Source organism: Mustela lutreola, chromosome 5 (genome assembly GCF_030435805.1).
Source record: "Mustela lutreola isolate mMusLut2 chromosome 5, mMusLut2.pri, whole genome shotgun sequence".
NCBI lineage: Eukaryota > Metazoa > Chordata > Mammalia > Carnivora > Mustelidae > Mustela > Mustela lutreola.
The window spans coordinates 156,504,714-156,531,691 of record NC_081294.1 but is presented as its reverse complement, the minus strand read 5'-3'; positions in this window follow the sequence as shown (position 1 = coordinate 156,531,691).

The window sequence follows — 26,978 nt, the reverse complement described above, 5'->3', positions numbered from 1 at the left end:
GCAAATTCCGGGTTTGGCACCTGGTGGCAAGCCCTAGCCTGCCCTTCGGACAGGTGGCAAGGAGATGCTGTCTCCTTGTGAGCAGAGGCACAGGACAGGCCTGCTTTCTGCCCAGACTCCTTCCTCAGAGTGGTGCATGCGCCCCTGCCCTAGTCGTCCCCTCAAGTCTCCTTAGCAGCCAGGTTACCATCTCTCCGCACAGGGAGCGGGTGACATTTGTCTTGCCACCGGCCTGCTGTTCATTCCACGGCAGGCTATCCTGCTTCCCGAGCGTTTCCCGACCCCAAGGCCAAAGGCGCCTTCTCTTCCCCGGGGCCGGCGTGCTGCGTCTTCCCACACTTGCTCCTGGGGAGCACGGTGACAGACGTGTGCAACCATGCTTCTCTCTCAGGCAGAGGGGATGCTAGGGCAAAGAGTATTACGCTCCATGCGGTTATCCTCCACAGTGCTGCGGAGACTAGCTCAGGCAAGCAGAAGCAGCATCCCCAAACCCAACTCTGATTTCCCAACGAATGCCACACTTTCCCAGGGGAGATGCCCAGGCAAAGAGGCTTTCGCTGTATGCCGGGTTTCTCCCACCGTGAGACTGGCCTCAGGCAGGAATCAGCAGCCCGCAGAACATTTCTCAGCGCATGCTGTGCTTTCGCAGAGGCTTTGGCTTGGAGTGAACAGCACTTCGCCGCTGCTTCCTCAGCAAGGCTTCAGTCGCGTCAGGCAAGAAGAGCTGCTGGAGAGCTGGTGCCTCTTGGGCCTTGCTTTCCTGGGCTCCATGTTAGCGTCCTGGGTTCACCCTGCCAGGCCGAACTAAGCAAACATAGCCACAACCCTGCAGTAGCGTGCGTAGCCAAGGATTGCACTCTAGGCACACTACCATCTCCCGGTGTAGGCATCGCTTGGCCTTTTACTCTGGCGCTCAGGCAGATTCACGGACTAGGCCAGTGCTTTCCCCACAGGAAAGGAGAGGTGACAGGATACCTGCACACCGCCCGTGCACAGAATAGGGAGTTTTGGGGGGGGGGGACTGTCCCCACTCCTTCCCCTTAAACCCCGTGCCTCCTCCAAGCTTCCACATCCTGGAGGAAGACGGCATCTGATGGCGAGTTCTTTCTGGGCGTTGTTTCTCGAGTTCAGGGTAGGCGCCTGGTGGCAAGCCCGTGTCTCCACCACGGACAGGTGACCAAGGAGCTGCTGTCTCCTTGGGCCCAAAGGCTCAGGACAGGCATGCTTTCTGCCCAGACTCCTTCCTCAGAGTGGAGCCCTTTCCCCTGCCCTAATCGTGCCCTCTGGTCTCTTTAGCAGCCAGGCTTCCGTCGCTCTGCAGTGACAGACATGTCCCTTTCCTTAAAAATCTTTCCACAGGCGCCACTGCGCTTCTCTCTCAGGCAGAGGGGATGCCCAGGCCAAGAGGATTTCGCTCCATGCGGGTTTATTACACCGCGCGGTGGAGACTGGCTCCGGCAAGCAGCAGGCAGCATCCCACAGACCCGACTCTGATTTCCCAAAGAATGCTGTGCTTTCCCATAGGGGAGGCCCGGGCAAAGAGTCTTTCGCTCTATGCGGGTTTCTCCCATCGTGCTGCGAATACTAGGCTAAGGCAAGCAACGAGAGCAGCCCACAGAACCGACTCTGATTTCCCAGCGACAGCTGTGCTGTCGCAGATGTTTTCAGCTCGGCGCGAACCGCACTTCGCTACTGCTTTCTCAGCAAGGCCTTTTCTTTCGTTCTGTCGCGGCAGAGTGGTACAGCCGCGGGAGAGCTGGTGCCTCTTGGGCCTTGCGTTCCCGGGCTCCAAATTCACGCCCGAGGTTCACCTTGCTAAGCCTAACTAAGCAGACACAGTCACCACCCTGCAGCAGCCTGCGTGGCCTAGCATGGCACTCTATGCCTTTTACCATCTCCTGGCGTAGGTAAGGCTTTTCCTTTTGCTCCCGCGCTCAGGCAGACTCTGGGCCTAGGCCAGTGTCTTCACCACAGGAGAGAGGAGGCCACAGGATCCCTGTACACGGTCCGTGCACTGGGATGGGGTACTGTGGGGGACTGTCTCCACTCCTTCCCTGGCACACCCCTGCCACCGACAACGCTGCCACATTTTGGTGGAAGACAGCATCTGACTGCCCCTTTCTCCATTGGGTTGTTTCTGTGAGTTCCGAGTACGGCACCTGGTGGCAAGCACAAGGCTGTCCTTGGGACAGGTGGTCAAGGAGATGCTGTCTCCTTCTGCCTGCCTCTGCCCAGACTCCTTCCTTAGAGTGGAGCACGCGCCCCTGTCCTTCTTATCCCCTCGTCTCCTTTGCACCAAGCTTCCATCTCTCCGTACAGGGAGCGGGTGACACTTGTCTTGCCACCGGCCTGCTGTTCGCGCCACGGCAGGCTATCCTGCTTACCGAGCGATTCCCGACCCCAAAGCCAACGGCTCCTTCTCTTCCCTGGGGGCGGCGTGCTGCGCCTACCCCACACTTGCTCCTGGGGAGCGTGGTGACAGACGTGTGCAACCATGCTTCTCTCTCAGGCAGAGGGGATTCTAGGGCAAAGAGAATTTCGCTCCATGCGGGTATATTCCACCGTGCTGCGGAGACTATCTTAGGCCAGCAGCAGCAGCGTTCCCAAACGAACTCTGATTTCCCAACGAATGCTGTGCTTTCCTAGGGGAGAAGCCCAGGCAAAGAGGCTTTTCGCCTTTCCCGACCCCAAGGCCAACGGCTCCTTCTCTTCCCCGCCTCTGATTTCCCAAAGAATGCTGTGCTTTGCCAGCGGCGATGCCCCGGCAAAGAGGCTTTCCCTCTATGCGGGTTTCTCCCATCGTGCTGCGAACACTAGGCTAAGGCAAGCAACAAAAGCAGCCCACAGAACCGACTCTGATTTCCCAGCGACTTCTATGCTTTCGCAGAGGTTTTCAGCTTGGCACAAACCGCACGTCGCTGCTGCTTCCTCAGCAAGGCTTTGGTCGTTCGCTCTGTCGCGGTAGGAGGAGAGCTGGTTCCTCTTGGGCCTTGCTTTCCCCTGCTCCAAGTTCGCGCCTGGGGTTCATCTTGTTAAGCCGAACTAAGCAGACACAGTCACAACCCTGAAGCAGCGTGCGTGTCCTAGCATGGCACTCTATGCCTATTACCATCTCTTGGCATAGGTAAGGCTTTGCCTTTTCTCAGGCAGACTCTGGGCCTAGGCCAGTGCCTTCACCTCAGGAGATAGGAGGCGACAGGATCCCTGCACACGGCCCGTGACATGGGATGGGGAAGTGTAGGGGAGTGTCTCCACTCTTTCCCCGGCAAACCCCCTGACACATCTTTGTGGAAGACGGCATCTGACTGCCCGTTTCTCCATGGGGTTGTTTCTGCAAATTCCGGGTTTGGCACCTGGTGGCAAGCCCAAGCCTGCCCTTGGGACAGGTGGCAAGGAGATGCTGTCCCCTTGTGAGCAGAGGCACAGGACAGGCCTGCTTTCTGCCCAGACTCCTTCCTCAGAGTGGTGCATGCGCCCCTGCCCTAGTCGTCCCCTCAAGTCTCCTTAGCAGCCAGGTTACCATCTCTCCGCACAGGGAGCGGGTGACACTTGTCTTGCCACCGGCCTGCTGTTCATTCCACGGCAGGCTATCCTGCTTCCCGAGCGTTTCCCGACCCCAAGGCCAAAGGCTCCTTCTCTTCCCCGGGGCCGGCGTGCTGCGTCTTCCCACACTTGCTCCTGGGGAGCACGGTGACAGACGTGTGCAACCATGCTTCTCTCTCAGGCAGAGGGGATGCTAGGGCAAAGAGTATTACGCTCCATGCGGTTATCTTCCACCGTGCTGCGGAGACTAGCTCAGACAAGCAGAAGCAGCATCCCCAAACCCAACTCTGATTTCCCAACGAATGCCACACTTTCCCAGGGGAGATGCCCAGTCAAAGAGGCTTTCGCTGTATGCCGGGTTTCTCCCACCGTGAGACTGGCCTCAGGCAAGCATCAGCAGCCCGCAGAACTTTTCTCAGCGCATGCTGTGCTTTCGCAGAGGCCTTGGCTTGGAGTGAACAGCACTTCGCCGCTGCTTCCTCAGCAAGGCTTCAGTCGCGTCAGGCAAGAAGAGCTGCTGGAGAGCTGGTGCCTCTTGGGCCTTGCTTTCCTGGTCTCCATGTTAGCGTCCTGGGTTCACCCTGCCAGGCCGAACTAAGCAGACATAGCCACAACCCTGCAGTAGCGTGCGTAGCCAAGGATTGCACTCTAGGCACACTACCATCTCCCGGTGTAGGCATCGCTTGGCCTTTTACTCTGGCGCTCAGGCAGATTCACGGACTAGGCCAGTGCTTTCCCCACAGGAAAGGAGAGGTGACAGGATCCCTGCACACCGCCCGTGCACAGAATAGAGAGTTTTGGGGGGGGGGGGAATGTCCCCACTCCTTCCCCTTAAACCCCGTGCCTCCTCCAAGCTTCCACATCCTGGAGGAAGACGGCATCTGATGGCGAGTTCTTTCTGGGCGTTGTTTCTCGAGTTCAGGGTATGCGCCTGGTGGCAAGCCCGTGTCTCCACCACGGACAGGTGACCAAGGAGCTGCTGTCTCCTTGGGCCCAAAGGCTCAGGACAGGCATGCTTTCTGCCCAGACACCTTCCTCAGAGTGGAGCCCTTTCCCCTGCCCTAATCGTGCCCTCTGGTCTCTTTAGCAGCCAGGCTTCCGTTGCTCTGCAGTGACAGACATGTCCCTTTCCTTAAAAATCTTTCCACAGGTGCCACTGCGCTTCTCTCTCAGGCAGAGGGGATGCCCAGGCCAAGAGGATTTCGCTCCATGCGGGTTTATTACACCGCGCGGTGGAGACTGGCTCCGGCAAGCAGCAGGCAGCATCCCACAGACCCGACTCTGATTTCCCAAAGAATGCTGTGCTTTCCCTAGGGGAGGCCCCGGCAAAGAGTCTTTCGCTCTATGCGGGTTTCTCCCATCATGCTGCGAATACTAGGCTAAGGCAAGCAACGAGAGCAGCCCACAGAACCGACTCTGATTTCCCAGCGACAGCTGTACTGTCGCAGATGTTTTCAGCTCGGCGCGAACCGCACTTCGCTACTGCTTTCTCAGCAAGGCCTTTTCTTTCGTTCTGTCGCGGCAGAGTGGTACAGCCGCGGGAGAGCTGGTGCCTCTTGGGCCTTGCGTTCCCGGGCTCCAAATTCACGCCCGAGGTTCACCTTGCTAAGCCTAACTAAGCAGACACAGTCACCACCCTGCAGCAGCCTGCGTGTCCTAGCATGGCACTCTATGCCTATTACCATCTCTTGGCATAGGTAAGGCTTTGCCTTTTCTCAGGCAGACTCTGGGACTAGGCCAGTGCCTTCACATCAGGAGATAGGAGGCGACAGGATCCCTGCACACGGCCCGTGACATGGGATGGGGAAGTGTAGGGGAGTGTCTCCACTCTTTCCCCGGCACACCCCCTGCCACATCTTTGTGGAAGACGGCATCTGACTGCCCGTTTCTCCATGGGGTTGTTTCTGCAAATTCCGGGTTTGGCACCTGGTTGCAAGCCCTACCCTGCCCTTCGGACAGGTGGCAAGGAGATGCTGTCTCCTTGTGAGCAGAGGCACAGGACAGGCCTGCTTTCTGCCCAGACTCCTTCCTCAGAGTGGTGCATGCGCCTCTGCCCTAGTCGTCCCCTCAAGTCTCCTTAGCAGCCAGGTTACCATCTCTCCGCACAGGGAGCGGGTGACATTTGTCTTGCCACCGGCCTGCTGTTCATTCCACGGCAGGCTATCCTGCTTCCCGAGCGTTTCCCGACCCCAAGGCCAAAGGCTCCTTCTCTTCCCCGGGGCCGGCGTGCTGCGTCTTCCCACACTTGCTCCTGGGGAGCACGGTGACAGACGTGTGCAACCATGCTTCTCTCTCAGGCAGAGGGGATGCTAGGGCAAAGAGTATTACGCTCCATGCGGTTATCCTCCACAGTGCTGCGGAGACTAGCTCAGGCAAGCAGAAGCAGCATCCCCAAACCCAACTCTGATTTCCCAACGAATGCCACACTTTCCCAGGGGAGATGCCCAGGCAAAGAGGCTTTCGCTGTATGCCGGGTTTCTCCCACCGTGAGACTGGCCTCAGGCAGGAATCAGCAGCCCGCAGAACATTTCTCAGCGCATGCTGTGCTTTCGCAGAGGCTTTGGCTTGGAGTGAACAGCACTTCGCCGCTGCTTCCTCAGCAAGGCTTCAGTCGCGTCAGGCAAGAAGAGCTGCTGGAGAGCTGGTGCCTCTTGGGCCTTGCTTTCCTGGGCTCCATGTTAGCGTCCTGGGTTCACCCTGCCAGGCCGAACTAAGCAAACATAGCCACAACCCTGCAGTAGCGTGCGTAGCCAAGGATTGCACTCTAGGCACACTACCATCTCCCGGTGTAGGCATCGCTTGGCCTTTTACTCTGGCGCTCAGGCAGATTCACGGACTAGGCCAGTGCTTTCCCCACAGGAAAGGAGAGGTGACAGGATACCTGCACACCGCCCGTGCACAGAATAGGGAGTTTTGGGGGGGGGGGGACTGTCCCCACTCCTTCCCCTTAAACCCCGTGCCTCCTCCAAGCTTCCACATCCTGGAGGAAGACGGCATCTGATGGCGAGTTCTTTCTGGGCGTTGTTTCTCGAGTTCAGGGTAGGCGCCTGGTGGCAAGCCCGTGTCTCCACCACGGACAGGTGACCAAGGAGCTGCTGTCTCCTTGGGCCCAAAGGCTCAGGACAGGCATGCTTTCTGCCCAGACTCCTTCCTCAGAGTGGAGCCCTTTCCCCTGCCCTAATCGTGCCCTCTGGTCTCTTTAGCAGCCAGGCTTCCGTCGCTCTGCAGTGACAGACATGTCCCTTTCCTTAAAAATCTTTCCACAGGCGCCACTGCGCTTCTCTCTCAGGCAGAGGGGATGCCCAGGCCAAGAGGATTTCGCTCCATGCGGGTTTATTACACCGCGCGGTGGAGACTGGCTCCGGCAAGCAGCAGGCAGCATCCCACAGACCCGACTCTGATTTCCCAAAGAATGCTGTGCTTTCCCATAGGGGAGGCCCGGGCAAAGAGTCTTTCGCTCTATGCGGGTTTCTCCCATCGTGCTGCGAATACTAGGCTAAGGCAAGCAACGAGAGCAGCCCACAGAACCGACTCTGATTTCCCAGCGACAGCTGTGCTGTCGCAGATGTTTTCAGCTCGGCGCGAACCGCACTTCGCTACTGCTTTCTCAGCAAGGCCTTTTCTTTCGTTCTGTCGCGGCAGAGTGGTACAGCCGCGGGAGAGCTGGTGCCTCTTGGGCCTTGCGTTCCCGGGCTCCAAATTCACGCCCGAGGTTCACCTTGCTAAGCCTAACTAAGCAGACACAGTCACCACCCTGCAGCAGCCTGCGTGGCCTAGCATGGCACTCTATGCCTTTTACCATCTCCTGGCGTAGGTAAGGCTTTTCCTTTTGCTCCCGCGCTCAGGCAGACTCTGGGCCTAGGCCAGTGTCTTCACCACAGGAGAGAGGAGGCCACAGGATCCCTGTACACGGTCCGTGCACTGGGATGGGTTACTGTGGGGGACTGTCTCCACTCCTTCCCTGGCACACCCCTGCCACCGACAACGCTGCCACATTTTGGTGGAAGACAGCATCTGACTGCCCCTTTCTCCATTGGGTTGTTTCTGTGAGTTCCGAGTACGGCACCTGGTGGCAAGCACAAGGCTGTCCTTGGGACAGGTGGTCAAGGAGATGCTGTCTCCTTCTGCCTGCCTCTGCCCAGACTCCTTCCTTAGAGTGGAGCACGCGCCCCTGTCCTTCTTATCCCCTCGTCTCCTTTGCACCAAGCTTCCATCTCTCCGTACAGGGAGCGGGTGACACTTGTCTTGCCACCGGCCTGCTGTTCGCGCCACGGCAGGCTATCCTGCTTACCGAGCGATTCCCGACCCCAAAGCCAACGGCTCCTTCTCTTCCCTGGGGGCGGCGTGCTGCGCCTACCCCACACTTGCTCCTGGGGAGCGTGGTGACAGACGTGTGCAACCATGCTTCTCTCTCAGGCAGAGGGGATTCTAGGGCAAAGAGAATTTCGCTCCATGCGGGTATATTCCACCGTGCTGCGGAGACTATCTTAGGCCAGCAGCAGCAGCGTTCCCAAACGAACTCTGATTTCCCAACGAATGCTGTGCTTTCCTAGGGGAGAAGCCCAGGCAAAGAGGCTTTTCGCCTTTCCCGACCCCAAGGCCAACGGCTCCTTCTCTTCCCCGCCTCTGATTTCCCAAAGAATGCTGTGCTTTGCCAGCGGCGATGCCCCGGCAAAGAGGCTTTCCCTCTATGCGGGTTTCTCCCATCGTGCTGCGAACACTAGGCTAAGGCAAGCAACAAAAGCAGCCCACAGAACCGACTCTGATTTCCCAGCGACTTCTATGCTTTCGCAGAGGTTTTCAGCTTGGCACAAACCGCACGTCGCTGCTGCTTCCTCAGCAAGGCTTTGGTCGTTCGCTCTGTCGCGGTAGGAGGAGAGCTGGTTCCTCTTGGGCCTTGCTTTCCCCTGCTCCAAGTTCGCGCCTGGGGTTCATCTTGTTAAGCCGAACTAAGCAGACACAGTCACAACCCTGAAGCAGCGTGCGTGTCCTAGCATGGCACTCTATGCCTATTACCATCTCTTGGCATAGGTAAGGCTTTGCCTTTTCTCAGGCAGACTCTGGGCCTAGGCCAGTGCCTTCACCTCAGGAGATAGGAGGCGACAGGATCCCTGCACACGGCCCGTGACATGGGATGGGGAAGTGTAGGGGAGTGTCTCCACTCTTTCCCCGGCACACACCCTGCCACATCTTTGTGGAAGACGGCATCTGACTGCCCGTTTCTCCATGGGGTTGTTTCTGCAAATTCCGGGTTTGGCACCTGGTGGCAAGCCCAAGCCTGCCCTTGGGACAGGTGGCAAGGAGATGCTGTCCCCTTGTGAGCAGAGGCACAGGACAGGCCTGCTTTCTGCCCAGACTCCTTCCTCAGAGTGGTGCATGCGCCCCTGCCCTAGTCGTCCCCTCAAGTCTCCTTAGCAGCCAGGTTACCATCTCTCCGCACAGGGAGCGGGTGACACTTGTCTTGCCACCGGCCTGCTGTTCATTCCACGGCAGGCTATCCTGCTTCCCGAGCGTTTCCCGACCCCAAGGCCAAAGGCTCCTTCTCTTCCCCGGGGCCGGCGTGCTGCGTCTTCCCACACTTGCTCCTGGGGAGCACGGTGACAGACGTGTGCAACCATGCTTCTCTCTCAGGCAGAGGGGATGCTAGGGCAAAGAGTATTACGCTCCATGCGGTTATCTTCCACCGTGCTGCGGAGACTAGCTCAGGCAAGCAGAAGCAGCATCCCCAAACCCAACTCTGATTTCCCAACGAATGCCACACTTTCCCAGGGGAGATGCCCAGGCAAAGAGGCTTTCGCTGTATGCCGGGTTTCTCCCACCGTGAGACTGGCCTCAGGCAAGAATCAGCAGCCCGCAGAACATTTCTCAGCGCATGCTGTGCTTTCGCAGAGGCTTTGGCTTGGAGTGAACAGCACTTCGCCGCTGCTTCCTCAGCAAGGCTTCAGTCGCGTCAGGCAAGAAGAGCTGCTGGAGAGCTGGTGCCTCTTGGGCCTTGCTTTCCTGGGCTCCATGTTAGCGTCCTGGGTTCACCCTGCCAGGCCGAACTAAGCAAACATAGCCACAACCCTGCAGTAGCGTGCGTAGCCAAGGATTGCACTCTAGGCACACTACCAACTCCCGGTGTAGGCATCGCTTGGCCTTTTACTCTGGCGCTCAGGCAGATTCACGGACTAGGCCAGTGCTTTCCCCACAGGAAAGGAGAGGTGACAGGATCCCTGCACACCGCCCGTGCACAGAATAGGGAGTTTTTTGGGGGGGGGGACTGTCCCCACTCCTTCCCCTTAAACCCCGTGCCTCCTCCAAGCTTCCACATCCTGGAGGAAGACGGCATCTGATGGCGAGTTCTTTCTGGGCGTTGTTTCTCGAGTTCAGGGTCGGCGCCTGGTGGCAAGCCCGTGTCTCCACCACGGACAGGTGACCAAGGAGCTGCTGTCTCCTTGGGCCCAAAGGCTCAGGACAGGCATGCTTTCTGCCCAGACTCCTTCCTCAGAGTGGAGCCCTTTCCCCTGCCCTAATCGTGCCCTCTGGTCTCTTTAGCAGCCAGGCTTCCGTCGCTCTGCAGTGACAGACATGTCCCTTTCCTTAAAAATCTTTCCACAGGCGCCACTGCGCTTCTCTCTCAGGCAGAGGGGATGCCCAGGCCAAGAGGATTTCGCTCCATGCGGGTTTATTACACCACGCGGTGGAGACTGGCTCCGGCAAGCAGCAGGCAGCATCCCACAGACCCGACTCTGATTTCCCAAAGAATGCTGTGCTTTCCCATAGGGGAGGCCCCGGCAAAGAGTCTTTCGCTCTATGCGGGTTTCTCCCATCGTGCTGCGAATACTAGGCTAAGGCAAGCAACGAGAGCAGCCCACAGAACCGACTCTGATTTCCCAGCGACAGCTGTGCTGTCGCAGATGTTTTCAGCTCGGCGCGAACCGCACTTCGCTACTGCTTTCTCAGCAAGGCCTTTTCTTTCGTTCTGTCGCGGCAGAGTGGTACAGCCGCGGGAGAGCTGGTGCCTCTTGGGCCTTGCGTTCCCGGGCTCCAAATTCACGCCCGAGGTTCACCTTGCTAAGCCTAACTAAGCAGACACAGTCACCACCCTGCAGCAGCCTGCGTGGCCTAGCATGGCACTCTATGCCTTTTACCATCTCCTGGCGTAGGTAAGGCTTTTCCTTTTGCTCCCGCGCTCAGGCAGACTCTGGGCCTAGGCCAGTGTCTTCACCACAGGAGAGAGGAGGCCACAGGATCCCTGTACACGGTCCGTGCACTGGGATGGGGTACTGTGGGGGACTGTCTCCACTCCTTCCCTGGCACACCCCTGCCACCGACAACGCTGCCACATTTTGGTGGAAGACAGCATCTGACTGCCCCTTTCTCCATTGGGTTGTTTCTGTGAGTTCCGAGTACGGCACCTGGTGGCAAGCACAAGGCTGTCCTTGGGACAGGTGGTCAAGGAGATGCTGTCTCCTTCTGCCTGCCTCTGCCCAGACTCCTTCCTTAGAGTGGAGCACGCGCCCCTGCCCTCCTTATCCCCTCGTCTCCTTTGCACCAAGCTTCCATCTCTCCGTACAGGGAGCGGGTGACACTTGTCTTGCCACCGGCCTGCTGTTCGCGCCACGGCAGGCTATCCTGCTTACCGAGCGATTCCCGACCCCAAAGCCAACGGCTCCTTCTCTTCCCTGGGGGCGGCGTGCTGCGCCTACCCCACACTTGCTCCTGGGGAGCGTGGTGACAGACGTGTGCAACCATACTTCTCTCTCAGGCAGAGGGGATTCTAGGGCAAAGAGAATTTCGCTCCATGCGGGTATATTCCACCGTGCTGCGGAGACTATCTTAGGCAAGCAGCAGCAGCGTTCCCAAACGAACTCTGATTTCCCAACGAATGCTGTGCTTTCCTAGGGGAGAAGCCCAGGCAAAGAGGCTTTTCGCCTTTCCCGACCCCAAGGCCAACGGCTCCTTCTCTTCCCCGCCTCTGATTTCCCAAAGAATGCTGTGCTTTGCCAGCGGCGATGCCCCGGCAAAGAGGCTTTCCCTCTATGCGGGTTTCTCCCATCGTGCTGCGAACACTAGGCTAAGGCAACCAACAAAAGCAGCCCACAGAACGGACTCTGATTTCCCAGCGACTTCTATGCTTTCGCAGAGGTTTTCAGCTTGGCACAAACCGCACGTCGCTGCTGCTTCCTCAGCAAGGCTTTGGTCGTTCGCTCTGTGGCGGTAGGAGGAGAGCTGGTTCCTCTTGGGCCTTGCTTTCCCCTGCTCCAAGTTCGCGCCTGGGGTTCATCTTGTTAAGCCGAACTAAGCAGACACAGTCACAACCCTGAAGCAGCGTGCGTGTCCTAGCATGGCACTCTATGCCTATTACCATCTCTTGGCATAGGTAAGGCTTTGCCTTTTCTCAGGCAGACTCTGGGACTAGGCCAGTGCCTTCACATCAGGAGATAGGAGGCGACAGGATCCCTGCACACGGCCCGTGAACTGGGATGGGGAACTGTAGGGGAGTGTCTCCACTCTTTCCCCGGCAAACCCCCTGCCACATCTTTGTGGAAGACGGCATCTGACTGCCCGTTTCTCCATGGGGTTGTTTCTGCGAATTCCGGGTTTAGCACCTGGTGGCAAGCCCAAGCCTGCCCTTGGGACAGGTGGCAAGGAGATGCTGTCCCCTTGTGAGCAGAGGCACAGGACAGGCCTGCTTTCTGCCCAGACTCCTTCCTCAGAGTGGTGCATGCGCCCCTGCCCTAGTCGTCCCCTCAAGTCTCCTTAGCAGCCAGGTTACCATTTCTCCGCACAGGGAGCGGGTGACACTTGTCTTGCCACCGGCCTGCTGTTCATTCCACGGCAGGCTATCCTGCTTCCCGAGCGTTTCCCGACCCCAAGGCCAAAGGCTCCTTCTCTTCCCCGGGGCCGGCGTGCTGCGTCTTCCCACACTTGCTCCTGGGGAGCACGGTGACAGACGTGTGCAACCATGCTTCTCTCTCAGGCAGAGGGGATGCTAGGGCAAAGAGTATTACGCTCCATGCGGTTATCTTCCACCGTGCTGCGGAGACTAGCTCAGGCAAGCAGAAGCAGTATCCCCAAACCCAACTCTGATTTCCCAACGAATGCCACACTTTCCCAGGGGAGATGCCCAGGCAAAGAGGCTTTCGCTGTATGCCGGGTTTCTCCGACCGTGAGACTGGCCTCAGGCAAGCATCAGCAGCCCGCAGAACATTTCTCAGCGCATGCTGTGCTTTCGCAGAGGCTTTGGCTTGGAGTGAACAGCACTTCGCCGCTGCTTCCTCAGCAAGGCTTCAGTCGCGTCAGGCAAGAAGAGCTGCTGGAGAGCTGGTGCCTCTTGGGCCTTGCTTTCCTGGGCTCCATGTTACTGTCCTGGGTTCACCCTGCCAGGCCGAACTAAGCAGACATAGCCACAACCCTGCAGTAGCGTGCGTAGCCAAGGATTGCACTCTAGGCTCACTACCATCTCCCGGTGTAGGCATCGCTTGGCCTTTTACTCTGGCGCTCAGGCAGATTCACGGACTAGGCCAGTGCTTTCCCCACAGGAAAGGAGAGGTGACAGTATCCCTGCACACCGCCCGTGCACAGAATAGGGAGTTTTGGGGGGGGAATGTCCCCACTCCTTCCCCTTAAACCCCGTGCCTCCTCCAAGCTTCCACATCCTGGAGGAAGACGGCATCTGATGGCGAGTTCTTTCTGGGCGTTGTTTCTCGAGTTCAGGGTAGGCGCCTGGTGGCAAGCCCGTGTCTCCACCACGGACAGGTGACCAAGGAGCTGCTGTCTCCTTGGGCCCAAAGGCTCAGGACAGGCATGCTTTCTGCCCAGACTCCTTCCTCAGAGTGGAGCCCTTTCCCCTGCCCTAATCGTGCCCTCTGGTCTCTTTAGCAGCCAGGCTTCCGTCGCTCTGCAGTGACAGACATGTCCCTTTCCTTAAAAATCTTTCCACAGGCGCCACTGCGCTTCTCTCTCAGGCAGAGGGGATGCCCAGGCCAAGAGGATTTCGCTCCATGCGGGTTTATTACACCGCGCGGTGGAGACTGGCTCCGGCAAGCAGCAGGCAGCATCCCACAGACCCGACTCTGATTTCCCAAAGAATGCTGTGCTTTCCCATAGGGGAGGCCCCGGCAAAGAGTCTTTCGCTCTATGCGGGTTTCTCCCATCGTGCTGCGAATACTAGGCTAAGGCAAGCAACGAGAGCAGCCCACAGAACCGACTCTGATTTCCCAGCGACAGCTGTGCTGTCGCAGATGTTTTCAGCTCGGCGCGAACCGCACTTCGCTACTGCTTTCTCAGCAAGGCCTTTTCTTTCGTTCTGTCGCGGCAGAGTGGTACAGCCGCGGGAGAGCTGGTGCCTCTTGGGCCTTGCGTTCCCGGGCTCCAAATTCACGCCCGAGGTTCACCTTGCTAAGCCTAACTAAGCAGACACAGTCACCACCCTGCAGCAGCCTGCGTGGCCTAGCATGGCACTCTATGCCTTTTACCATCTCCTGGCGTAGGTAAGGCTTTTCCTTTTGCTCTCGCGCTCAGGCAGACTCTGGGCCTAGGCCAGTGTCTTCACCACAGGAGAGAGGAGGCCACAGGATCCCTGTACACGGTCCGTGCACTGGGATGGGGTACTGTGGGGGACTGTCTCCACTCCTTCCCTGGCACACCCCTGCCACCGACAACGCTGCCACATTTTGGTGGAAGACAGCATCTGGTTGCCCCTTTCTCCATTGGGTTGTTTCTGTGAGTTCCGAGTACGGCACCTGGTGGCAAGCACAAGGCTGTCCTTGGGACAGGTGGTCAAGGAGATGCTGTCTCCTTCTGCCTGCCTCTGCCCAGACTCCTTCCTTAGAGTGGAGCACGCGCCCCTGCCCTCCTTATCCCCTCGTCTCCTTTGCACCAAGCTTCCATCTCTCCGTACAGGGAGCGGGTGACACTTGTCTTGCCACCGGCCTGCTGTTCGCGCCACGGCAGGCTATCCTGCTTACCGAGCGATTCCCGACCCCAAAGCCAACGGCTCCTTCTCTTCCCTGGGGGCGGCGTGCTGCGCCTACCCCACACTTGCTCCTGGGGAGCGTGGTGACAGACGTGTGCAACCATGCTTCTCTCTCAGGCAGAGGGGATTCTAGGGCAAAGAGAATTTCGCTCCATGCGGGTATATTCCACCGTGCTGCGGAGACTATCTTAGGCAAGCAGCAGCAGCGTTCCCAAACGAACTCTGATTTCCCAACGAATGCTGTGCTTTCCTAGGGGAGAAGCCCAGGCAAAGAGGCTTTTCGCCTTTCCCGACCCCAAGGCCAACGGCTCCTTCTCTTCCCCGCCTCTGATTTCCCAAAGAATGCTGTGCTTTGCCAGCGGCGATGCCCCGGCAAAGAGGCTTTCCCTCTATGCGGGTTTCTCCCATCGTGCTGCGAACACTAGGCTAAGGCAACCAACAAAAGCAGCCCACAGAACGGACTCTGATTTCCCAGCGACTTCTATGCTTCCGCAGAGCTTTTCAGCTTGGCACAAACCGCACGTCGCTGCTGCTTCCTCAGCAAGGCTTTGGTCGTTCGCTCTGTGGCGGTAGGAGGAGAGCTGGTTCCTCTTGGGCCTTGCTTTCCCCTGCTCCAAGTTCGCGCCTGGGGTTCATCTTGTTAAGCCGAACTAAGCAGACACAGTCACAACCCTGAAGCAGCGTGCGTGTCCTAGCATGGCACTCTATGCCTATTACCATCTCTTGGCATAGGTAAGGCTTTGCCTTTTCTCAGGCAGACTCTGGGACTAGGCCAGTGCCTTCACATCAGGAGATAGGAGGCGACAGGATCCCTGCACACGGCCCGTGACATGGGATGGGGAACTGTAGGGGAGTGTCTCCACTCTTTCCCCGGCACACCCCCTGCCACATCTTTGTGGAAGACGGCATCTGACTGCCCGTTTCTCCATGGGGTTGTTTCTGCAAATTCCGGGTTTGGCACCTGGTGGCAAGCCCAAGCCTGCCCTTGGGACAGGTGGCAAGGAGATGCTGTCTCCTTGTGAGCAGAGGCACAGGACAGGCCTGCTTTCTGCCCAGACTCCTTCCTCAGAGTGGTGCATGCGCCCCTGCCCTAGTCGTCCCCTCAAGTCTCCTTAGCAGCCAGGTTACCATCTCTCCGCACAGGGAGCGGGTGACACTTGTCTTGCCACCGGCCTGCTGTACATTCCACGGCAGGCTATCCTGCTTCCCGAGCGTTTCCCGACCCCAAGGCCAAAGGCTCCTTCTCTTCCCCGGGGCCGGCGTGCTGCGTCTTCCCACACTTGCTCCTGGGGAGCACGGTGACAGACGTGTGCAACCATGCTTCTCTCTCAGGCAGAGGGGATGCTGGGGCAAAGAGTATTACGCTCCATGCGGTTATCTTCCACCGTGCTGCGGAGACTAGCTCAGACAAGCAGAAGCAGCATCCCCAAACCCAACTCTGATTTCCCAACGAATGCCACACTTTCCCAGGGGAGATGCCCAGTCAAAGAGGCTTTCGCTGTATGCCGGGTGTCTCCCACCGAGAGACTGGCCTCAGGCAAGCATCAGCAGCCCGCAGAACATTTCTCAGCGCATGCTGTGCTTTCGCAGAAGCTTTGGCTTGGAGTGAACAGCACTTCGCCGCTGCTTCCTCAGCAAGGCTTCAGTCGCGTCAGGCAAGAAGAGCTGCTGGAGAGCTGGTGCCTCTTGGGCCTTGCTTTCCTGGGCTCCATGTTAGCGTCCTGGGTTCACCCTGCCAGGCCGAACTAAGCAGACATAGCCACAACCCTGCAGTAGCGTGCGTAGCCAAGGATTGCACTCTAGGCACACTACCATCTCCCGGTGTAGGCATCGCTTGGCCTTTTACTCTGGCGCTCAGGCAGATTCACGGACTAGGCCAGTGCTTTCCCCACAGGAAAGGAGAGGTGACAGGATCCCTGCACACCGCCCGTGCACAGAATAGGGAGTTTTGGGGGGGGGGACTGTCCCCACTCCTTCCCCTTAAACCCCGTGCCTCCTCCAAGCTTCCACATCCTGGAGGAAGACGGCATCTGATGGCGAGTTCTTTCTGGGCGTTGTTTCTCGAGTTCAGGGTAGGCGCCTGGTGGCAAGCCCGTGTCTCCACCACGGACAGGTGACCAAGGAGCTGCTGTCTCCTTGGGCCCAAAGGCTCAGGACAGGCATGCTTTCTGCCCAGACTCCTTCCTCAGAGTGGAGCCCTTTCCCCTGCCCTAATCGTGCCCTCTGGTCTCTTTAGCAGCCAGGCTTCCGTCGCTCTGCAGTGACAGACATGTCCCTTTCCTTAAAAATCTTTCCACAGGTGCCACTGCGCTTCTCTCTCAGGCAGAGGGGATGCCCAGGCCAAGAGGATTTCGCTCCATGCGGGTTTATTACACCGCGCGGTGGAGACTGGCTCCGGCAAGCAGCAGGCAGCATCCCACAGACCCGACTCTGATTTCCCAAAGAATGCTGTGCTTTCCCATAGGGGAGGCCCCGGCAAAGAGTCTTTCGCTCTATGCGGGTTTCTCCCATCGTGCTGCGAATACTAGGCTAAGGCAAGCAACGAGAGCAGCCCACAGAACCGACTCTGATTTCCCAGCGACAGCTGTGCTGTCGCAGATGTTTTCAGCTCGGCGCGAACCGCACTTCGCTACTGCTTTCTCAGCAAGGCCTTTTCTTTCGTTCTGTCGCGGCAGAGTGGTACAGCCGCGGGAGAGCTGGTGCCTCTTGGGCCTTGCGTTCCCGGGCTCCAAATTCACGCCCGAGGTTCACCTTGCTAAGCCTAACTAAGCAGACACAGTCACCACCCTGCAGCAGCCTGCGTGGCCTAGCATGGCACTCTATGCCTTTTACCATCTCCTGGCGTAGGTAAGGCTTTTCCTTTTGCTCCCGCGCTCAGGCAGACTCTGGGCCTAGGCCAGTGTCTTCACCACAGGAGAGAGGAGGCCACAGGATCCCTGTACACGGTCCGTGCACTGGGATGGGGTACTGTGGGGGACTGTCTCCACTCCTTCCCTGGCACACCCCTGCCACCGACAACGCTGCCACATTTTGGTGGAAGACAGCATCTGACTGCCCCTTTCTCCATTGGGTTGTTTCTGTGAGTTCCGAGTACGGCACCTGGTCGCAAGCACAAGGCTGTCCTTGGGACAGGTGGTCAAGGAGATGCTGTCTCCTTCTGCCTGCCTCTGCCCAGACTCCTTCCTTAGAGTGGAGCACGCGCCCCTGCCCTTCTTATCCCCTCGTCTCCTTTGCACCAAGCTTCCATCTCTCCGTACAGGGAGCGGGTGACACTTGTCTTGCCACCGGCCTGCTGTTCGCGCCACGGCAGGCTATCCTGCTTACCGAGCGATTCCCGACCCCAAAGCCAACGGCTCCTTCTCTTCCCTGGGGGCGGCGTGCTGCGCCTACCCCACACTTGCTCCTGGGGAGCGTGGTGACAGACGTGTGCAACCATGCTTCTCTCTCAGGCAGAGGGGATTCTAGGGCAAAGAGAATTTCGCTCCATGCGGGTATATTCCACCGTGCTGCGGAGACTATCTTAGGCAAGCAGCAGCAGCGTTCCCAAACGAACTCTGATTTCCCAACGAATGCTGTGCTTTCCTAGGGGAGAAGCCCAGGCAAAGAGGCTTTTCGCCTTTCCCGACCCCAAGGCCAACGGCTCCTTCTCTTCCCCGCCTCTGATTTCCCAAAGAATGCTGTGCTTTGCCAGCGGCGATGCCCCGGCAAAGAGGCTTTCCCTCTATGCGGGTTTCTCCCATCGTGCTGCGAACACTAGGCTAAGGCAAGCAACAAAAGCAGCCCACAGAACCGACTCTGATTTCCCAGCGACTTCTATGCTTTCGCAGAGGTTTTCAGCATGGCACAAACCGCACGTCGCTGCTGCTTCCTCAGCAAGGCTTTGGTCGTTCGCTCTGTCGCGGTAGGAGGAGAGCTGGTTCCTCTTGGGCCTTGCTTTCCCCTGCTCCAAGTTCGCGCCTGGGGTTCATCTTGTTAAGCCGAACTAAGCAGACACAGTCACAACCCTGAAGCAGCGTGCGTGTCCTAGCATGGCACTCTATGCCTATTACCATCTCTTGGCATAGGTAAGGCTTTGCCTTTTCTCAGGCAGACTCTGGGCCTAGGCCAGTGCCTTCACCTCAGGAGATAGTAGGCGACAGGATCCCTGCACACGGCCCGTGACATGGGATGGGGAAGTGTAGGGGAGTGTCTCCACTCTTTCCCCGGCACACCCCCTGCCACATCTTTGTGGAAGACGGCATCTGACTGCCCGTTTCTCCATGGGGTTGTTTCTGCAAATTCCGGGTTTGGCACCTGGTGGCAAGCCCAAGCCTGCCCTTGGGACAGGTGGCAAGGAGATGCTGTCCCCTTGTGAGCAGAGGCACAGGACAGGCCTGCTTTCTGCCCAGACTCCTTCCTCAGAGTGGTGCATGCGCCCCTGCCCTAGTCGTCCCCTCAAGTCTCCTTAGCAGCCAGGTTACCATCTCTCCGCACAGGGAGCGGGTGACACTTGTCTTGCCACCGGCCTGCTGTTCATTCCACGGCAGGCTATCCTGCTTCCCGAGCGTTTCCCCACCCCAAGGCCAAAGGCTCCTTCTCTTCCCCGGGGCCGGCGTGCTGCGTCTTCCCACACTTGCTCCTGGGGAGCACGGTGACAGACGTGTGCAACCATGCTTCTCTCTCAGGCAGAGGGGATGCTAGGGCAAAGAGTATTACGCTCCATGCGGTTATCTTCCACCGTGCTGCGGAGACTAGCTCAGGCAAGCAGAAGCAGCATCCCCAAACCCAACTCTGATTTCCCAACGAATGCCACACTTTCCCAGGGGAGATGCCCAGGCAAAGAGGCTTTCGCTGTATGCCGGGTTTCTCCCACCGTGAGACTGGCCTCAGGCAAGCATCAGCAGCCCGCAGAACATTTCTCAGCGCATGCTGTGCTTTCGCAGAGGCTTTGGCTTGGAGTGAACAGCACTTCGCCGCTGCTTCCTCAGCAAGGCTTCAGTCGCGTCAGGCAAGAAGAGCTGCTGGAGAGCTGGTGCCTCTTGGGCCTTGCTTTCCTGGGCTCCATGTTAGCGTCCTGGGTTCACCCTGCCAGGCCGAACTAAGCAGACATAGCCACAACCCTGCAGTAGCGTGCGTAGCCAAGGATTGCACTCTAGGCACACTACCATCTCCCGGTGTAGGCATCGCTTGGCCTTTTACTCTGGCGCTCAGGCAGATTCACGGACTAGGCCAGTGCTTTCCCCACAGGAAAGGAGAGGTGACAGGATCCCTGCACACCGCCCGTGCACAGAATAGGGAGTTTTGGGGGGGGGGACTGTCCCCACTCCTTCCCCTTAAACCCCGTGCCTCCTCCAAGCTTCCACATCCTGGAGGAAGACGGCATCTGATGGCGAGTTCTTTCTGGGCGTTGTTTCTCGAGTTCAGGGTAGGCGCCTGGTGGAAAGCCCGTGTCTCCACCACGGACAGGTGACCAAGGAGCTGCTGTCTCCTTGGGCCCAAAGGCTCAGGACAGGCATGCTTTCTGCCCAGACTCCTTCCTCAGAGTGGAGCCCTTTCCCCTGCCCTAATCGTGCCCTCTGGTCTCTTTAGCAGCCAGGCTTCCGTCGCTCTGCAGTGACAGACATGTCCCTTTCCTTAAAAATCTTTCCACAGGCGCCACTGCGCTTCTCTCTCAGGCAGAGGGGATGCCCAGGCCAAGAGGATTTCGCTCCATGCGGGTTTATTACACCGCGCGGTGGAGACTGGCTCCGGCAAGCAGCAGGCAGCATCCCACAGACCCGACTCTGATTTCCCAAAGAATGCTGTGCTTTCCCATAGGGGAGGCCCCGGCAAAGAGTCTTTCGCTCTATGCGGGTTTCTCCCATCGTGCTGCGAATACTAGGCTAAGGCAAGCAACGAGAGCAGCCCACAGAACCGACTCTGATTTCCCAGCGACAGCTGTGCTGTCGCAGATGTTTTCAGCTCGGCGCGAACCGCACTTCGCTACTGCTTTCTCAGCAAGGCCTTTTCTTTCGTTCTGTCGCGGCAGAGTGGGACAGCCGCGGGAGAGCTGCTGCCTCTTGGGCCTTGCGTTCCCGGGCTCCAAATTCACGCCCGAGGTTCACCTTGCTAAGCCTAACTAAGCAGACACAGTCACCACCCTGCAGCAGCCTGCGTGGCCTAGCATGGCACTCTATGCCTTTTACCATCTCCTGGCGTAGGTAAGGCTTTTCCTTTTGCTCCCGCGCTCAGGCAGACTCTGGGCCTAGGCCAGTGTCTTCACCACAGGAGAGAGGAGGCCACAGGATCCCTGTACACGGTCCGTGCACTGGGATGGGGTACTGTGGGGGACTGTCTCCACTCCTTCCCTGGCACAACCCTGCCACCGACAACGCTGCCACATTTTGGTGGAAGACAGCATCTGACTGCCCCTTTCTCCATTGGGTTGTTTCTGTGAGTTCCGAGTACGGCACCTGGTGGCAAGCACAATGCTGTCCTTGGGACAGGTGGTCAAGGAGATGCTGTCTCCTTCTGCCTGCCTCTGCCCAGACTCCTTCCTTAGAGTGGAGCACGCGCCCCTGCCCTTCTTATCCCCTCGTCTCCTTTGCACCAAGCTTCCATCTCTCCGTACAGGGAGTGGGTGACACTTGTCTTGCCACCGGCCTGCTGTTCGCGCCACGGCAGGCTATCCTGCTTACCGAGCGATTCCCGACCCCAAAGCCAACGGCTCCTTCTCTTCCCTGGGGGCGGCGTGCTGCGCCTACCCCACACTTGCTCCTGGGGAGCGTGGTGACAGACGTGTGCAACCATGCTTCTCTCTCAGGCAGAGGGGATTCTAGGGCAAAGAGAATTTCGCTCCATGCGGGTATATTCCACCGTGCTGCGGAGACTATCTTAGGCAAGCAGCAGCAGCGTTCCCAAACGAACTCTGATTTCCCAACGAATGCTGTGCTTTCCTAGGGGAGAAGCCCAGGCAAAGAGGCTTTTCGCCTTTCCCGACCCCAAGGCCAACGGCTCCTTCTCTTCCCCGCCTCTGATTTCCCAAAGAATGCTGTGCTTTGCCAGCGGCGATGCCTCGGCAAAGAGGCTTTCCCTCTATGCGGGTTTCTCCCATCGTCTGCGAACACTAGGCTAAGGCAAGCAACAAAAGCAGCCCACAGTACCGACTCTGATTTCCCAGCGACTTCTATGCTTTCGCAGAGGTTTTCAGCTTGGCACAAACCGCACGTCGCTGCTGCTTCCTCAGCAAGGCTTTGGTCGTTCGCTCTGTCGCGGTAGGAGGAGAGCTGGTTCCTCTTGGGCCTTGCTTTCCCCTGCTCCAAGTTCGCGCCTGGGGTTCATCTTGTTAAGCCGAACTAAGCAGACACAGTCACAACCCTGAAGCAGCGTGCGTGTCCTAGCATGGCACTCTATGCCTATTACCATCTCTTGGCATAGGTAAGGCTTTGCCTTTTCTCAGGCAGACTCTGGGCCTAGGCCAGTGCCTTCACCTCAGGAGATAGGAGGCTACAGGATCACTGCACACGGCCCGTGACATGGGATGGGGAACTGTAGGGGAATGTCTCCACTCTTTCCCCGGCACACCCCCTGCCACATCTTTGTGGAAGACGGCATCTGACTGCCCGTTTCTCCATGGGGTTGTTTCTGCGAATTCCGGGTTTGGCACCTGGTGGCAAGCCCAAGCCTGCCCTTGGGACAGATGGCAAGGAGATGCTGTCCCCTTGTGAGCAGAGGCACAGGACAGGCCTGCTTTCTGCCCAGACTCCTTCCTCAGAGTGGTGCATGCGCCCCTGCCCTAGTCGTCCCCTCAAGTCTCCTTAGCAGCCAGGTTACCATCTCTCCGCACAGGGAGCGGGTGACACTTGTCTTGCCACCGGCCTGCTGTTCATTCCACGGCAGGCTATCCTGCTTCCCGAGCGTTTCCCGTCCCCAAGGCCAAAGGCTCCTTATCTTCCCCGGGGCCGGCGTGCTGCGTCTTCCCACACTTCCTCCTGGGGAGCACGGTGACAGACGTGTGCAACCATGCTTCTCTCTCAGGCAGAGGGGATGCTAGGGCAAAGAGTATTACGCTCCATGCGGTTATCTTCCACCGTGCTGCGGAGACTAGCTCAGGCAAGCAGAAGCAGTATCCCCAAACCCAACTCTGATTTCCCAACGAATGCCACACTTTCCCAGGGGATATGCCCAGGCAAAGAGGCTTTCGCTGTATGCCGGGTTTCTCCCACCGTGAGACTGGCCTCAGGCAAGCATCAGCAGCCCGCAGAACATTTCTCAGCGCATGCTGTGCTTTCGCAGAGGCTTTGGCTTGGAGTGAACAGCACTTCGCCGCTGCTTCCTCAGCAAGGCTTCAGTCGCGTCAGGCAAGAAGAGCTGCTGGAGAGCTGGTGCCTCTTGGGCCTTGCTTTCCTGGGCTCCATGTTAGCGTCCTGGGTTCACCCTGCCAGTCCGAACTAAGCAGACATAGCCACAACCCTGCAGTAGCGTGCGTAGCCAAGGATTGCACTCTAGGCACACTACCATCTCCCGGTGTAGGCATCGCTTGGCCTTTTACTCTGGCGCTCAGGCAGATTCACGGACTAGGCCAGTGCTTTCCCCACAGGAAAGGAGAGGTGACAGGATACCTGCACACCGCCCGTGCACAGAATAGGGAGTTTTGGGGGGGGGGACTGTCCCCACTCCTTCCCCTTAAACCCCGTGCCTCCTCCAAGCTTCCACATCCTGGAGGAAGACGGCATCTGATGGCGAGTTCTTTCTGGGCGTTGTTTCTCGAGTTCAGGGTAGGCGCCTGGTGGCAAGCCCGTGTCTCCACCACGGACAGGTGACCAAGGAGCTGCTGTCTCCTTGGGCCCAAAGGCTCAGGACAGGCATGCTTTCTGCCCAGACTCCTTCCTCAGAGTGGAGCCCTTTCCCCTGCCCTAATCGTGCCCTCTGGTCTCTTTAGCAGCCAGGCTTCCGTCGCTCTGCAGTGACAGACATGTCCCTTTCCTTAAAAATCTTTCCACAGGCGCCACTGCGCTTCTCTCTCAGGCAGAGGGGATGCCCAGGCCAAGAGGATTTCGCTCCATGCGGGTTTATTACACCGCGCGGTGGAGACTGGCTCCGGCAAGCAGCAGGCAGCATCCCACAGACCCGACTCTGATTTCCCAAAGAATGCTGTGCTTTCCCATAGGGGAGGCCCGGGCAAAGAGTCTTTCGCTCTATGCGGGTTTCTCCCATCGTGCTGCGAATACTAGGCTAAGGCAAGCAACGAGAGCAGCCCACAGAACCGACTCTGATTTCCCAGCGACAGCTGTGCTGTCGCAGATGTTTTCAGCTCGGCGCGAACCGCACTTCGCTACTGCTTTCTCAGCAAGGCCTTTTCTTTCGTTCTGTCGCGGCAGAGTGGTACAGCCGCGGGAGAGCTGGTGCCTCTTGGGCCTTGCGTTCCCGGGCTCCAAATTCACGCCCGAGGTTCACCTTGCTAAGCCTAACTAAGCAGACACAGTCACCACCCTGCAGCAGCCTGCGTGGCCTAGCATGGCACTCTATGCCTTTTACCATCTCCTGGCGTAGGTAAGGCTTTTCCTTTTGCTCCCGCGCTCAGGCAGACTCTGGGCCTAGGCCAGTGTCTTCACCACAGGAGAGAGGAGGCCACAGGATCCCTGTACTCGGTCCGTGCACTGGGATGGGGTACTGTGGGGGACTGTCTCCACTCCTTCCCTGGCACACCCCTGCCACCGACAACGCTGCCACATTTTGGTGGAAGACAGCATCTGACTGCCCCTTTCTCCATTGGGTTGTTTCTGTGAGTTCCGAGTACGGCACCTGGTGGCAAGCACAAGGCTGTCCTTGGGACAGGTGGTCAAGGAGATGCTGTCTCCTTCTGCCTGCCTCTGCCCAGACTCCTTCCTTAGAGTGGAGCACGCGCCCCTGCCCTTCTTATCCCCTCGTCTCCTTTGCACCAAGCTTCCATCTCTCCGTACAGGGAGCGGGTGACACTTGTCTTGCCACCGGCCTGCTGTTCGCGCCACGGCAGGCTATCCTGCTTACCGAGCGATTCCCGACCCCAAAGCCAACGGCTCCTTCTCTTCCCTGGGGGCGGCGTGCTGCGCCTACCCCACACTTGCTCCTGGGGAGCGTGGTGACAGACGTGTGCAACCATGCTTCTCTCTCAGGCAGAGGGGATTCTAGGGCAAAGAGAATTTCGCTCCATGCGGGTATATTCCACCGTGCTGCGGAGACTATCTTAGGCAAGCAGCAGCAGCGTTCCCAAACGAACTCTGATTTCCCAACGAATGCTGTGCTTTCCTAGGGGAGAAGCCCAGGCAAAGAGGCTTTTCGCCTTTCCCGACCCCAAGGCCAACGGCTCCTTCTCTTCCCCGCCTCTGATTTCCCAAAGAATGCTGTGCTTTGCCAGCGGCGATGCCTCGGCAAAGAGGCTTTCCCTCTATGCGGGTTTCTCCCATCGTCTGCGAACACTAGGCTAAGGCAAGCAACAAAAGCAGCCCACAGTACCGACTCTGATTTCCCAGCGACTTCTATGCTTTCGCAGAGGTTTTCAGCTTGGCACAAACCGCACGTCGCTGCTGCTTCCTCAGCAAGGCTTTGGTCGTTCGCTCTGTCGCGGTAGGAGGAGAGCTGGTTCCTCTTGGGCCTTGCTTTCCCCTGCTCCAAGTTCGCGCCTGGGGTTCATCTTGTTAAGCCGAACTAAGCAGACACAGTCACAACCCTGAAGCAGCGTGCGTGTCCTAGCATGGCACTCTATGCCTATTACCATCTCTTGGCATAGGTAAGGCTTTGCCTTTTCTCAGGCAGACTCTGGGCCTAGGCCAGTGCCTTCACCTCAGGAGATAGGAGGCTACAGGATCACTGCACACGGCCCGTGACATGGGATGGGGAACTGTAGGGGAATGTCTCCACTCTTTCCCCGGCACACCCCCTGCCACATCTTTGTGGAAGACGGCATCTGACTGCCCGTTTCTCCATGGGGTTGTTTCTGCGAATTCCGGGTTTGGCACCTGGTGGCAAGCCCAAGCCTGCCCTTGGGACAGATGGCAAGGAGATGCTGTCCCCTTGTGAGCAGAGGCACAGGACAGGCCTGCTTTCTGCCCAGACTCCTTCCTCAGAGTGGTGCATGCGCCCCTGCCCTAGTCGTCCCCTCAAGTCTCCTTAGCAGCCAGGTTACCATCTCTCCGCACAGGGAGCGGGTGACACTTGTCTTGCCACCGGCCTGCTGTTCATTCCACGGCAGGCTATCCTGCTTCCCGAGCGTTTCCCCACCCCAAGGCCAAAGGCTCCTTCTCTTCCCCGGGGCCGGCGTGCTGCGTCTTCCCACACTTGCTCCTGGGGAGCACGGTGACAGACGTGTGCAACCATGCTTCTCTCTCAGGCAGAGGGGATGCTAGGGCAAAGAGTATTACGCTCCATGCGGTTATCTTCCACCGTGCTGCGGAGACTAGCTCAGGCAAGCAGAAGCAGCATCCCCAAACCCAACTCTGATTTCCCAACGAATGCCACACTTTCCCAGGGGAGATGCCCAGGCAAAGAGGCTTTCGCTGTATGCCGGGTTTCTCCCACCGTGAGACTGGCCTCAGGCAAGCATCAGCAGCCCGCAGAACATTTCTCAGCGCATGCTGTGCTTTCGCAGAGGCTTTGGCTTGGAGTGAACAGCACTTCGCCGCTGCTTCCTCAGCAAGGCTTCAGTCGCGTCAGGCAAGAAGAGCTGCTGGAGAGCTGGTGCCTCTTGGGCCTTGCTTTCCTGGGCTCCATGTTAGCGTCCTGGGTTCACCCTGCCAGGCCGAACTAAGCAGACATAGCCACAACCCTGCAGTAGCGTGCGTAGCCAAGGATTGCACTCTAGGCTCACTACCATCTCCCGGTGTAGGCATCGCTTGGCCTTTTACTCTGGCGCTCAGGCAGATTCACGGACTAGGCCAGTGCTTTCCCCACAGGAAAGGAGAGGTGACAGGATCCCTGCACACCGCCCGTGCACAGAATAGGGAGTTTTGGGGGTGGGGGACTCTCCCCACTCCTTCCCCTTAAACCCCGTGCCTCCTCCAAGCTTCCACATCCTGGAGGAAGACGGCATCTGATGGCGAGTTCTTTCTGGGCGTTGTTTCTCGAGTTCAGGGTAGGCGCCTGGTGGCAAGCCCGTGTCTCCACCACGGACAGGTGACCAAGGAGCTGTTGTCTCCTTGGGCCCAAAGGCTCAGGACAGGCATGCTTTCTGCCCAGACTCCTTCCTCAGAGTGGAGCCCTTTCCCCTGCCCTAATCGTGCCCTCTGGTCTCTTTAGCAGCCAGGCTTCCGTCGCTCTGCAGTGACAGACATGTCCCTTTCCTTAAAAATCTTTCCACAGGCGCCACTGCGCTTCTCTCTCAGGCAGAGGGGATGCCCAGGCCAAGAGGATTTCGCTCCATGCGGGTTTATTACACCGCGCGGTGGAGACTGGCTCCGGCAAGCAGCAGGCAGCATCCCACAGACCCGACTCTGATTTCCCAAAGAATGCTGTGCTTTCCCATAGGGGAGGCCCCGGC